The sequence below is a fragment of the Varanus komodoensis genome, unplaced genomic scaffold, assembly GCF_004798865.1.
Source record: "Varanus komodoensis strain SLA01 unplaced genomic scaffold, ASM479886v1 scaffold6_4, whole genome shotgun sequence".
NCBI lineage: Eukaryota > Metazoa > Chordata > Lepidosauria > Squamata > Varanidae > Varanus > Varanus komodoensis.
In genome coordinates, this window is record NW_025336347.1 from 8,418,571 (window position 1) to 8,430,674 (window position 12,104).

General features: G+C 37.7%; 1 protein-coding gene across 13 annotated transcripts in view; it reads left to right on the plus strand.

The window, feature by feature from the left end:
- The window catches only part of FOXP1 (forkhead box P1), a 664,276-nt gene that overhangs the window by 90,182 nt on the left and 561,990 nt on the right, over positions 1 to 12,104 (plus strand). For 6 of the 13 annotated variants that reach the window (XM_044451998.1, XM_044451996.1, XM_044452008.1 and 3 more), the window contains 2 exons: positions 8,159 to 8,285; positions 8,896 to 9,035. The gene's annotated coding sequence lies outside the window, so the exon portion shown is untranslated. Of the gene's footprint in view, positions 1 to 8,158; positions 8,286 to 8,895; positions 9,068 to 12,104 lie in introns of all 13 variants that reach the window. The other 7 variants (XM_044452004.1, XM_044452005.1, XM_044452006.1 and 4 more) reach the window with 2 other exon arrangements.

Consider the following 12,104-nt stretch of genomic DNA (forward strand, 5'->3'; position numbering starts at 1 on the left):
AGAAATACGTCATAAAGAATAAAAATACAAAAAAAATACAAATACATTAACAACTAGTGCCCCCCTCCGCTGGGACCATGGCTACATAATACAGTGGTACCTTGGCTCATGAACGCCTGAGTTCACGACCAAATTGGGTTATGAGCAAAAATTTCATTAAAAAATTGACTCAGGTCACAAACTCTGCATTGGGTGGCGACTGCGATTGCGGCCATCCCCCCATCCCCCCGAGTAGGAGATGGCCATGCTCATGCTTGGGGTGAGGGGGGAGATGGCCGCGATCTTTGTTGTTCTTTGTCACTTTGCTTCACATTTTTCTGATTAAAAAAAAGTTACAGAACAGATTAACCTTATTTACATTGAACCTTATGGGGAAATTTAATTTGGCTCATGACCAATTTGGGTCACGATCAGAGTCCTGGAAGGGATTAAGTTCGTGAGCCAAGGTCTGTATTTATTCTTTCATTAAGTTCTGTATTCTTTCATTTCTTTCTTCTTCCTTCTTCTAAATCTCTGTTCTTTCAGGAATACCCCCTTCAATCCAAAATTGCATTGAATCAACCAAAGGTTTAATACCTTTCCCTTTTATTAATACATGTTCAGTAAACAAAGCCCATATATAATTAAGATCATTCTTATTTGTCAACCCTTTTTTCACCTTAATCCCACATGTCAGCTTATCATTAACAGCTATATTTCAGATTTGTTTATACCATTCAGTTAACTGGAGTTCCCATTTCTCCTTCCAATTCTTCACTATTACCAATTTTCCTGCTCTTACCAAATTTGTTACTAATTCTTTAATGTCCCATTTCTTTTCATAAAATATTAACAGTAATGCTATTTTGGGATCTGCTTCAATTTTTAAGTTGAATATCTTATTAATGTCCTTAAAAAGCATTATCCAAAGTTTCTCAATATTTTCACAATCCTATGATAGTAGATACCCATTTTTTGCCTAAATCTCCAAAATAAATTAAAATATTTATTATCCATATAGAATATTTTGACAGTTGTCAGGTACCTTTTCCATACTAATTAAAGATTTCCATAATTCTAATTGACATACTTTTTATTATTCTCATATCCCATATTTTTTCCCATTCTTTTCTATATTCTTCTCTAAATCCTTTTTTCATGAGATTTGAAGAAGATCATATAGGTCCTCCCTGTGTAATGAAATCTTGTACATCTTATGATCCCTCTTGTCTGGATACTACTTTCAGTTCCCCTATATAACATAATCTCAAATTTGGTAAAACCTCCATAATTACCATTTTTCTTCAACCATTCTTTAGTGCATTGTTCTAATTGTGTAACATTAAACCAAGTTAACTTTTTTCCCTAATATTTTCTTTTCAAGTCCCTTTTTCCTAATATCCTTTCCTTGTTATCCATTTTTCCTATTGAGTCTTTTAACCTAGATATATGTTTTTCTTTTAATACCATTCTCAAACGATCTTTCAAATTTTCTGGGAATCCTCTAATTTCTGTGACTGGAATTATTGGTGAAATTGTCAGCATAATTTCTTCTGTATGACTCCCAAATTTCTCCCAAATTTGCACCATATTTTAAAGAATATTTTCTATTCTTTTTTACAATCATCTTATCATCCTGTTTTTTTTAAAGACTTTAATGGGATTCCTCAGTTTTTGTTTTTTTCCAGTCTTCAAAGGATGGGGATTCTGGTGTTTTCCATTAGAGGCAATTGTAATTCTTGCTGCAGTTGTCATGCTTGTTTGTTGTTCTGTCGCTGCCCATATTATCTTATCAGGCTGCTATATGTTTAGTATACATATTAATTGGTTCTCTACATAATATAGTTTAATATTCAGAATACCTAGTCCTCCCTCTTTTTGTGGTTTGTAGCATCTTTTCTTACTAATAATTGCTTTCTTATTAATAATTGCTTTCTTATCTCCATTACAAAATTTGTTGATCATATTTTCCAGTCTTGTAACTCTTTCCCTAATATCCTAATTGGCAACATCCCAATAAAAAAATATTCTTGGGTCATTTTACAAACTGCTGTTCTAACAAACCAAGGTAATGCTATTTTCCTGAATTGCTGCATATTCTCCTTTATTTCAAATTTTAATATATCAAAAATATTCTTTTTTAGACATGTGTACCATAATATTTAATAATATTACGTACTTTAATTTGAAATATATTCTTAATTCCCTCCTTTTCTTCTGTATTGAAATTAAATAGCATCATCTTGAATTTATCCCAATTAACCTGTAGATCCGTTCTCTCTCCAAATTTCACTAAAGCATTTTTAATCTGATCCATGACTTTAAATGTGTCCTTAATTATTGACAAGGTATCACTAGCAAATTGGCTAATCTTAAGTTTATTTTTAAGTCCAGTACCTTTTATAGTATCATAATTTCTTACACTATTTGCTTATTCATGGCTTTAGTAAGAAGGGGAAAAGTCTTCCTGTCAAAAGTTGTCTGGAGGAGCGACAAAGATCACAAGTATTTGGTCCACTTCCTCCCACTCCAGTAAGCCATTTTTTGGCATAAGAGCTTTTCTTTCTTTATTAAATCCCAGAAATAAATTGTTTGATTAACCATTTTGTTTGGCATCCTATTTTCTGCCAGCTTGGTGCTGTTCTTAACCATGTAAAATGACTAACCATTCCTTGCAGGGAGGAATGTTTCCTTGCAAGGGCCAAGTGGTCACTGGGCAAGGCCCTGGAAGGGAACATAGAGATGGACACAGCAGACCATATTCATGATTTAGTAATCACCCCTACTCACCCTACCCTTGAGATTGCAAGAATATAGGAGCCTGACTGAAAGGTTGGTGTTTGACAGCCATTCTTTGGGAAGATTCAAGGTATAGTGATACGGAGATACATCCCTGCATTCAATACAGCAGTGTGGTAGCTGGGATCCGTAATTCTTGTATAGGACCTGGCAGAGAAGTTTGGAAGGTTGGTTGGGGCAATATCAGTCATGTACCAAGGGAGTATTGGCCTTCAAAGGCAGTGTGTGGGGAAGTGAAAATGTGCTGGGAATAGAATTAGATTGGCAGTATGAACGGTGCTCACCTATCAGCCTCTTCTTCTGACATGGTGGGGAAATGGGGAGAACACAGTGAGTGTGCTGCTGCTCAACCAGTTGCCCTTTTGGGCATTGTGTGGGGGAGTCTCTTGGTTGCAACAATGCACATGGCTGTATCAATCCAGGGCTTGATTCTGTAAGGTAAGACTAAGAATGCATGAATAGCCCTTGGCCTCAGTGTTTGGAACAGAGTTTCTAATTTTGGGTCACAATGAGTTATACAACATCTTTTTTTGCATTTCTTGAAGTTCTGTTGCGTTCAGTTGGTGGGATTTTAATTGGCTCAATCTTTAACTGGAACTATTTTATTTATTTTATTTATTTATTAGAACATTTCTATGCCGCCCCTTGCCAAAGCCTCGGGGCGGCTTACAACACAATAAAATACAATAAAATACAAAAATAACAATATAAAATTAAAATTAACAATATAAAATAAATAAAAAATATAAAAGATATAAGAGAAGTTATAAAAGAAAAGAAGTCGCCCTGGCCAGATAAATAAGTAAATATTGTTAACAATTAAATTGACGTTTAAATAAAAAGGTCTTCGCCTGGCGCCGAGAAACAAATAACGACGGCGTCAGGCGGACCTCTCTGGGGAGCACATTCCATAGATTGGGCACCACCGCAGAGAAAGCCCTCCTCCGAGTGCCTACCCTCCTAATTTCTTTCACGGAGGGTTCCCGGAGAAGGGCCTCTCCCGCAGATCTCAAGGGGCGGTCGGGCATATATGGATGTAAGCGCTCCTTCAGGTAACCAGGACCCAAGCCGTTTAGGGCTTTATAGGTCATAACCAACATCTTGAATTGGGCCCGGACTTCAATGGGAAGCCAGTGAAGCTGACGGAGGACTGGAGTCATGTGAACATAACGCCCCGTCCCTGTCAGCAACCTGGCAGCTCTATTTTGAACCAATTGAAGTATCTGGACCGTCTTCAAGGGAAGCCCCACGTAAAGCGTGTTACAGAAGTCAAGGCGGGAAGTCACCAGCGCGTGTGTCACCGTCGCCAGGCAGTCGTACTCCAGGTAGGGGCGCAGCTGATTAATCAGCCGAAGCTGAAGGAAAGCGCTCCTCGCCACCGCTGTCACCTGAGCTTCCAATGAAAGCTCCGGGTCGAGGAGTACTCCTAAGCTGCGGACCTTGTCCCTAAGAGGGAGTGCAACCCCATTCAGGACCAGGTCAAATCCACTCTCTCCGAAGCCCGATCCGCCAACCAACAGGACCTCCGTCTTGTCTGGATTGAGCTTCAGTTTATTGGCTCTCATCCAGCCCATTACCTCGGCCAAGCACCGGTTCAGCACAGCCACTGCCTCACCTGGATTAGTGGAAAACGAGAGGTAGAGCTGGGTATCATCAGCGCAGAGCCATAGTCCCCCAGCACTACCTTCTGGAATTGGCCGTTGAGATAGGAGCGGTGCCTCTGACCCCCAATCCCGCTAGCCTATCCAGAAGGATACCATGGTCGATGGTATCGAAAGCCGCTGAGAACTAACCTTAATTTTAACTTGTGAAGTGGAGGGAGTTTGGATATAGCATACCTGTTTGTGTTTGCTATTTCCTTGCCCTGGTTTTTTTCCCCCTGTCATGGCAGTTTTCCTATGTAGAGTAGATCTCTCACAGAAGTCTGGGAACTGAGTGGGGATTTTTTTTTAATAATATTTTTTTATTCAAAATTTTTAGTCCTAAAAACAAAGAAAAACTAAAAAGAACATCAATCATCAAAAACATTGAGCCTGCTGGGTCAGCCCCCATATTTTTTTTCCATTTATGATAACATAGAAACATAATCTATACGAAGTTCCGTTTCTCTAACCTATAATAAAAAGAGTCCCAAGTTTGATAGAAATCAGTATCTTCTTTCTCCTTCAATGACAAAGTCAATCTATCCATTTCTGCACAGTCCAAGATCTTTTTTAGGATCAGTTTGTTGGTGGGTGGTTCTTCACTTTCTTGTGTTGAGCAAATGCAATCCTCTCCACAGTAATTACATGTAAAATCAAGTACATTTCTTGTTTACTAATATCAGCAGGTATAATGCCTAATAAGAAAATTTCAGGTTTAAAAGCTAAAGATTTTTGTAACATTTCCTCAAGCCATTTATGTATTTTAATCCAATACTTCTTCACATTATCGCAAGTCCACCACATATGATAGAAAGTACTCAATTTATGTTTACATTTCCAACATCTATTTGACATATTTGGAAACACCTTAGCTAATCTATTTGGCAACAGATACCATCTGTAAAACATTTTATACAGGTTTTCCTTATACAAAGTTGCTAATGTTACCTTAATATTTCTCTCCCACAGCTTTTGCCATTTTTCTAATTCAATATTATAGCCAAAGTTTTGTGCCCACATTATCATAGTTTCCTTAACCTGTTCATCTTCCATTCTCCTATCGAGGAAGAAGTTATATAGTCTTTTAATCATTTTCTCATCTGATTTAAGCATCACATGATCAAATGCTGTTAAATCTTTATAAAAGCCCCACATTCTATAGTCTTTAGCATATCTTGATTGTATCTGCACCTTATGCCACCAAAAGATATTAGATCCTTGTTCTTGTGTTTCTTGATTAAATTTCAATCCTCCATCCTTATCCAAAATGTCATCATATCTTATGATCCCTTCAAAGTTCAATGCATTTGGATATACCAAAGCTTCCATAGGTGAAAGCCATCTTGGTAATTTATCATACAATTTTGTCTTTAACTTTTCCCACACCGACATTAATGATTGTCTAATATAGTGACTTAAAAATGAGCCATGTACCTTAGCCTTTTCATGCCACATATAAGCATGCCTGCCCATCTGCAAATCATGCCCTTCAAGATACAAGATTCTCTTGTTTCTTAAAGTTATCCATTCTTTTAACCACATTAACACAGAAGCTTGATAGTACAACATCCAGTCAGGGAGACCAAAGCTCCCATTCTCTTTAGCCTCCTGAAGTATTTTTAATTTAATCCTTGGTTTTTTCTTTCTCCATATAAATCTTGAAATTTGAAAATTTAAATCATCAAAAAACTTTCTATCAATTTTTATGGGAATCATTTGGAATAGAAACAAAAGTTTTGGCAATATATTCATTTTAACTAGTGCTATTCTTCCCAGCAAAGATAATTGCAGATTAGCCCATTTTTCCAAATCACTCTTAATATCCTTCAATAGTTTATCATAATTGTCTTCTTTCAGAGTGGTACACTTAGCTGTAAGATAAATTCCCAAATATTTAACCTTTTTAACAATCTGCAAGTCTACTTGTTCCTGCAGAATTTTTCTCTGGTCCTGTTAAGATTTTTTACTAACAGTTTCGTCTTTTCTCTATTTTCATCCCAGTAACCTCGCCATATTCTTCAATCCTTTGTAGGAGTTTAGGCATTGTTACAAAGGGTTCCTCCGTTATGAAAACTAGATCATCTGCAAATGCTTGCAATGTATAGCTTTCATCTCTGATTCTAGTACCTTTAATGTCCATGTCATCCCTGGTATTTCTGTTTAACACTTCTAAGATCAATATAGACAAAAGAGGTGATAGCGGGCATCCTTGTCTTGTACCCTTTTGTATATCTATAATATTTGTGAATACTCCATTGATTATAATCCTAGCAGACTGCTTTTGATAGATGCTTGATATTGCATTAATAAACTTTTCACCAAACTTCATTTGAGCCAACTGTTGCTTCATAAATTGCCAGTTAACATTGTCAAAAGCCTTCTGTGTGTCCATGAATAATAGTGCCATTGGTTTTTCCGTATGCATCTCATAATACTCTATGATGTCCAAAATAGTTCTCAAGTTATTCCTCATTTGTCTTTTTGGTAAAAAACCATTTTGATCTGAGTGGATTAAGTCTTTTAGATACTTCTTCAATCTTTCTGCCATTATGGAGACAAAAATTTTGTAATCCACATTTAATAGTGATATAGGTCTATAATTTTGAATCTGCATCAAGTCCATGTCTTCTTTCGGTATTAATGTGATATTTGCCTCTGTCCAAATATTTCGTATTTTAGCATTTAACAATGCTGCATTACATATATCCTTAAGAAGTGTAGCAAAAATTCCTTCAAAGGATTTATAAAACTCTGCTGGTAGCAGAACTGAGTGGGGACGTTGACATGCTCCAGTTAAGGGCACTTTCCACTGGAATATGGGCCTTAACCTACGCCTCTCTCATATTGGTTGATCGTTGGCTTAGAATTGTACTCTTTGTATTATAAAACTACGTGCTAATAATGTAATATTTTGTTACAAATCTAGTAAGAGTAAATGCACTCTGTAAAAGAATGAAAACATATTAGTCACACTTAAATGGAACTTAAGTTTATCATGACTGATTTTCATGCTGCCTTCAATACAAGTTGTAAGTTCCTAGTTTAGTCTGGCTTTAGCTGATTGAAAAGGGAAAGCATTTTGAAAATATTTAAGGTGTTTTATTTCATAACCAAAGTATTTCATGGTTGCTATAAAATTAAACTAAAACCATGTTTTGGTTTAAACGTGCACCTGCAACTAGAGCATTGTGTTCAATTCTGGGCTGCACATTACAGGAAAGATATAGCCAGGTTAGAATCGGTGCAGTGTAGGGCCACAAGGATGCTGACCAGATTGTGGGGGAAGCTGTATGAGGCGAGACCGAGGGTACTGGGTCTTTTCCACTTGGAGAAGGGGAGACTCTGAGGGTATCTATTGGTGACATATAAATATGTGAGGGGGTGTCACATGGAGGTGGGTTGAGACCTGTTTTTCCCTGCAGAGAAGGGCAGGATGCATCCCAGTGGAACAAAGCTCAGGGAACCAAGGTTCAATTTGGATGCCTGGAGGTGTTTGAAGCCCCATTGGTGAGGGCATTCAAGGATAGGCTGGACATGTGCATGGTCAGTATTTCATGAGCCGAGCTGGCTGGAGCAGGAGGTCAGGTTAGATGGCTCTGGAGGCCCCATCTGACTCGCTTTGTTTCTATATTTCTGTGTTTCCATGTTTTCTCCATTTCTGTATGTGAAACTTAGTACCTTGCTATGAAGGGGACAAGTCCACCACCAGTTATTACAAGAGGTTCTTCTTGTTTCAGCATTCTGTGGACCATTTCACCGAGTGCATCTTGCTGATGAATTTATTATGGAGATGAAAAGGAACAAATCCTTTGCAAGACTTTTCCAGCCATGAATGAAAATGCCTAATGTCCACAACTAAAACGGGTGAGTTAATAATGCAATATCTGTAGTCTAAATCTGTAGTCTGAAATTGAATCCTGGTCTCTAAAAATCTCTTGCAACTGTTTCCCTCACTGTATTTTAGTGAACATCGGAGATATTCTTAGAAATATGGTGGGCAAAAGGTCAATTTGCAACTACTGACAAATTTCTGGGTTATTTGCAGTAGTTTGAGAAGGGCTTGTGGTTGCCATTTTAACAGCAAGAAAATAATGTTTCCCTCCTGAATTAGAAATGAAAAAAACAACTTGGGGTAGCATGCAGTGGGCTTAGATAGGAAAGAATGTTGAGCAGTAACATTTTCATTTTATTCTTTACTTACAAATTAAAAATATACCATTATTAGATTATTTCCTCCCTCAGGCTCGAAGCCAAAGAAAATTTCTCACCATATTTTTCTCTTGAGTAGATGCAGGGACCCTAATCAAGATTGAGACCCTAGAATGAAATGCAGGGGGCTTTAACATTTCTCCTGCTATTCACCCAATCCAGATTAGGGACCAGTAACTGCAACTTGTATTACAAAATAGAGATTTTTAAAGCAAATACAGCACTATTTTGTGCAGTGACTGTGCTCTTCTCTTGCTCATTGCAGACTATCCAGACGGATTTGTCTGACTCTGAGGACGTGGTGCAGGAAGGGTGAGGACTTTGAAGCTTGAAGGTCACCTTTGGTTCTCAGGCAGAGTGTGAGGCCTGCTTTGGAAGTGGCAGAAGAATTTCCATTGTGGAAGGGTGAGCGGATGTGAGACCCACTCCTTGACCCAGTAAGGAAGTGACAGGAGAAACAAGTTGCTCACTTAGAGGCTCTTGGGCAGTCCCACCATCTTGCCCTTAAGCAGTAATAACTACTCTCAGGGTCAGAAACATTACTGAAAGGGAGGGACAGTGGGGAAAATTTCAGCTTGGCTCTGTTCATGTGGACAGATGTTTCTCCCTCCCCTCAACCTTGATGGAAGGCTATTTAAAGTTCATACTGTTCTGTAATCTGTTAAGTTGCAATAAAAGAACTGCACTTCAGGGAATTGTATTGAGTCTGATAACCAAGAAAGAAAGAGGAAGGGACCAGCTCATGACATTTTGCAACAGAAATTTCAAGCATGGGAGTTAAATGAAAAGGAAAAACATCATTTTGCTAATAGGGACTGACTGATATGAACATATCATGCCTGTCCTCTTTCAACTATATTGGTTACTGATTGAAGATCTGTCCTGATTCAAAGTGTTAACATTGATATTTAAAGCTCCAGATGGTTTGGGGCCAGGTTATCTGAAGGAATCCTTCCTTCATTGTGTGTTTACTCTAAACCTCAGGTAATCAGCAGAGGTCCTTCTTAGGAACCCCCTCCAAAGGAAGCAAGGAAGGGGGAGGGACTTCTCAGCTCTGGCATCTCATCTGTGGTATCAGTTCTCCAAAGAGGTGTGCCTAGTTCCCACTCTTTGTTCCTTCTGGTGCTGGTTGAAAACCTTCTAATTTTCCAATAGTTTAATAGTTAAATTTTTATTTAATTTTTTTACTGTATTTTACTACTCTACACCTCTAGATTGGTTTAGCTGTGCCCACGGTGGGTGGATCATTGCTTTATTGTATTATTATATTTATACTAATTGTATTATTTTGATCTTATAATGACTTTTACATTAAGTATTGTATTTTTTATTTTGTGAACTGTGCAGAGAGCCTTTGGGCTGATGGGTAGTGTAGAAATATAATAAATAAATAAATAAAGGTTCAAGCCCTCTGTGTCTCACGTAGGCTTCTGATCCAGATCATGGTTCATCTGCATACTACAGAGTAGACAGAACCCTCCCTCAGCAGTCTGTGGGAATGCATCATGGAGGGACTCCTCATGGGCAGGGGGTGCCAGCAGCCACAGTTTCACTCGGAGGAGGCAGGAACAATGTGTCCAACTGACATAGCTGTGTTACCTTGCTTGCAAGTTGTAGTGGGCCATACTAAGGGCTCTTATCATCCAACTTGCGTTTGCTAGTAATTTTGCTAGTATTACATAAAATAAAAATATTTTCATAATCAAAATGCTTTGTGGAATGTTTATATAATACAGAAAAAAGAATGCTTCTTGCATCAGATATCTCAATAACATGGTGCAAGCATTGTCTATATTAATAATCTAAGAGTTATATGCATAAGAACCATAGAATAATCTGCCCCATGGGCAAAATGGTGCTACGAATACACAGAGGCATAGCCTTAGTGCCTTATCCCATAACCAGTCATCCATATTGTCTCATGCAGCTGAAATGTTGCCTGATTACCTATCCATGGACTAACATACTGTTACTATTACTTTGTGAACTGACTGGCAGTCAGTCCTTTGTGACATAGCAAAACCTGTGCAGTGGAACACGGAAACCTTTGAATGCACTTATTTTGTTTCAAAATAATTTTATTAATCACAGTGCAATTACTTTGGCTTACCTCTCTATTTATTAATAGAATTGTTATTCTATCTAACAATTAAATACATTAAAGTACTACTTAGTGAAAAGTTTGAAAATAGAGTTTAGGTTTTGCTCACAAGTTCAAAGAAGATGAAGAGGATGAAGAATTGGTCTGAAATTTCTTACTTTCATTCAGGCCACAAATAACTTTCTATGCTGTCAAGTAGTAACTTTCTGCTTATTCAGGCCCACATCTATTCAGAGATTATATTAATCTGTGATATTGATGCATATTGGTTTAAAGGGGGATACACTTTATTTTCTAGGGAATGTATATTTACCATACCATTAAGTCATAACTTTTATGGACTGATGTATAAACAGTTGAATAAATCCATATTCCTAAATTAATGTATTATACACAACAGTTACTTTTGTAACTTTATGTGTGGATTATTGTCTTGACACAAATGATCTGTAGTGCAACATAGGTAAATATAGGGAAGACATAGGATTTGATATATGCAGTCTGCTTCAGTGAGAAAGATCTGCATGTCTTTCCCTCTGAACTCAGAATCAGTTGAAAAAAATGGTCATGTATTCAACAGAATGAAGAAAGATTCTTGTAGGCAGCCATGGTCATATAGACCCTACTATGCAAGAATTTAAATCTAGAATGGAATTAGTAATTTTAAGAACTAGGAGGATTGGTGCTAAGGAAACCGTTTATTTCTCATTTGAATACAGATTAAAAAAAGGAAATGCGGTGTGCTTTCCTTTACATACATTGTATATATTTCCTTACTACCCCCAAAATACGCTCCAAGTTTTCTGTGAAGAACACCTGAAAAAGCCTGGGTATATCATGTCATGTATATACATCTGACATGGTCAAAATCTTGATCGCACTTTTGAAGGGGTATGAAAATGCACCTAATGAATGTCCAACCCCAGCAATCCTTATGCTTCCTAGACTGCACCTCTGTTTTTCCAAAAGGGATGACAATGGTATTCCCAGAGTAGTTGAGATATTAGAACTGGAGCTTTAATCTAACAAATGTGCATGTGTACGTGTGTGCTTGCTCTGACTCATCCTCTCATTTAACCAGTCTTTTTAGTCAGCTTTGTCTTTTGCTTGCTTTAGTAGACTGGCTTGTGTTATCTGGTATACCAGAGGAAACTTAAAAGGGTTAGTCAGGACACTCCTCCTCGTCACTCTATTCCTTATCTCCTTCAGTTTTTTTTTCCTTTCACAACAGGCAATTAGCATCCCATGTCCACATGCTCCTTTCTGGAACAGAGTGGGTCACCAGTTTGTTCAGATAGTACAAGAATTCCAGCTAGTCTCTGGGGTTATTTTTAGAAATACTGTAGAAGAGCCCTGTTGCACAAGGTGGAACA